Genomic DNA, 2,452 nt, shown 5'->3' on the forward strand with positions numbered 1-2,452 from the left:
GATTTGCTTTCTTGGCTGGATGGAGGCTTGCTGTTCCAGGGGCTGTTGGCGCCCAGTTCAGGGGAGTTGTTAAAGTTGTCCTTGTTGTCAATGCCCTTGGCCGCGTCTAACTGGGTTTTCTCCAGCCGAGTGATGAGCCTCTCGTCCTCGTCCCCGAAATCCACGCCCATCAGGGTGGGGCTCCCCTACTACCATCACATCAGGTACCTGGCTGGAGAGAGTGAAGATGCTGAATGGGCTCTTCTTGCTGTTGCTGTTGTTAATGTTGCCGCCCTCCCCACCCCCGAGCTCATGGTGATACCCCCTGACATCTTCCATTTCCTCCGTTTGCTGGGCTGCTACCGTGCAGGCTCTGCAGGAGGTGCTACCATGCACTGCCACTTCTGGAAAAGGCAGGTCTTGAGGCAGTCTCGGGGGGCTGAGGCTGTAGGTCTTGTGGCGTGACATGAGTTCCTGCATGGGCTCGAGTATCACAGAGTCGGAGGTAGTTGAGAGTGGAATTGGAAAGCCCACACTGGGTAATGTTTTTGGAGAGTTGATCCAGCATCTGGGGGTCCTGAGCGTGCATGGCCAGAATGCTCCTGGGGATGAGTTCTTGGTGCTGCCGGATACTGAAGTGCCATGTCTTTATCCACATCATGTCGTCAAACATGAACTCCAGGTACAACCGGCCCTCCACACACACCTGGGTGAACATGGGTTTGCCGTGCTGGGTCACCATGCTGCCCTGGTCACAGTCGAGGGACACAAAGTTGCTGTGGAATGCCTCCTTGGGGTGCTTAAGTACATAATACAGCTCTGTAGCACCCCCCTCAAAAATGTTGCGGAAGTAGCATGGGATCAGGGTCCGGCCGATGGTGTATCTCTTTGGTCCGTCCTCCAGGCAGAAAGTGATGGTCAACATGGCATCATCCTCAAAGAACTCAGTCGTGAAAGCGTCCCACCAGAGATTGTCACACTCCTCTGTACAGTTCTGTAGCCGTTTGTTAAACTCAAATATTCTATGGTCGGTTTGGTTACCATATGGTGTATGCCTCCCTATCCCAGGCTCCAGGTATGTAGGCGGGTACATGGGAGTTGGGCCCACATCCCGATCCAGCATGGTGCCAGGATGAAAGAGAGGGAAGGCTTTGCCGTTCGGTGGCTCCTTTGGTGAGTACAGCTTGAATGACTTTGAGGAACAACCTGGGAGAACTGAGGGGGTCGGAGAAGGTGCGGGGAGCGCCTGGAAGCCCTCGGGGACCCTGGCAAGGGTGAGGACTTAGGTGGAGCCAACTTCAGCTGCTCATGTCCTGCGTGGGACAGGCGGGTCTGGCTGGGAGCTCCCACTCCACAGGCCGCAGAAAGACTCGCATGCACAGCCTCTGCACGCCCCCTGGCTTCCACAGCCTGGGAGCGGGAGTTACAATGGCCACTGGGCCGGGGGCTGGGGGCCAAGGGGCCGGCCTGGGGAGGGGCAGGGGGCCGCGGGGAGTCCGGAGCCTTCTTTGTTTGCAAGGTTTCCCTCAACAATGGCTGCTCTGCTCTTTCCTCTCTCCTCCTCCTTATCCTCAGCTTTGTCCGCCACCTCTTGCTGCCTCTGCCTCCAAGCAGCCTGCCCGCCCTTCCTAGGCCACCGGGCCCCTCTGCTGGGGAGGCGGAAGAGGCTGGCACACTCAGACACACGCAGCGCCCGCCTGCTTCTTCCTTTCTCCCTTTCTCTCCCTCCTCCAATTCAGCAATGTTTATAATCGAATGTCTTTTTAGTAGTTGTTACTTTTTCCTCAGCAGTCAAAGACAACATAATAATATTCAGTACCCAGATTCTCTGTGTATTTTTCATCTTTACATGGAAGCTAATGTGGGGCAGATGGCAACTGGGAGCACTGGTTTTTCTCCCGAATCTGGGTGGTTTGGGGCCAATTCCTAGAGCTGGATTTCCAATCTCAGCCCTGTCTGGACTGGTGGCTAAAAAACCTCAGAAAAAAATGCATTTTTCATAAATTCATGCCACAAAAAGTAAGGTGCCATATGAAGCATGATTAATAAAACTCAGGGTCGGAAACTGTGGTTCAACCTGAGGATCCGAAAAAGAAACAGCCAGCCACTGGTGCTTACCTCGACCTCAGTAGGAATTGGCTCTCCTGCCTCCAGTACACTCAGAATGAGTCTGTATGAGAGCTGTCTCCCCTATTTTATATTCCTCTCTAGAGCTGGGATTAAGAAGGTGTACCACTGCGAATAAAGGCATGTACCACTCAATTTCTATGGCAACTAGTGTGGTTACTGGGATTAAAGGTGTGTGTTATTGTAGCTACTGGGATTAAAGGTGTATGTCATTGTGGCTACTGGGATTAAAGGTGTGTGTTACCATAACCTGGTTCGTAAGGCGACCAGTGGAACTGTTTTACTCTCAGATTTTTAGGCAATCTTTAATTATTAAAATACAATTGAAATGCCACTACAGTTCTCC

General features: G+C 52.7%; 1 pseudogene; it reads right to left on the reverse strand.

Moving 5' to 3' along the window:
* Positions 1 to 2: 2 nt before the first annotated feature.
* On the reverse strand, positions 3 to 1,134 carry LOC101986250 (annotated as a pseudogene).
* Positions 1,135 to 2,452: the final 1,318 nt, after the last annotated feature.

The sequence above is a fragment of the Microtus ochrogaster genome, unplaced genomic scaffold, assembly GCF_000317375.1.
Source record: "Microtus ochrogaster isolate Prairie Vole_2 unplaced genomic scaffold, MicOch1.0 UNK36, whole genome shotgun sequence".
Lineage (NCBI taxonomy): Eukaryota > Metazoa > Chordata > Mammalia > Rodentia > Cricetidae > Microtus > Microtus ochrogaster.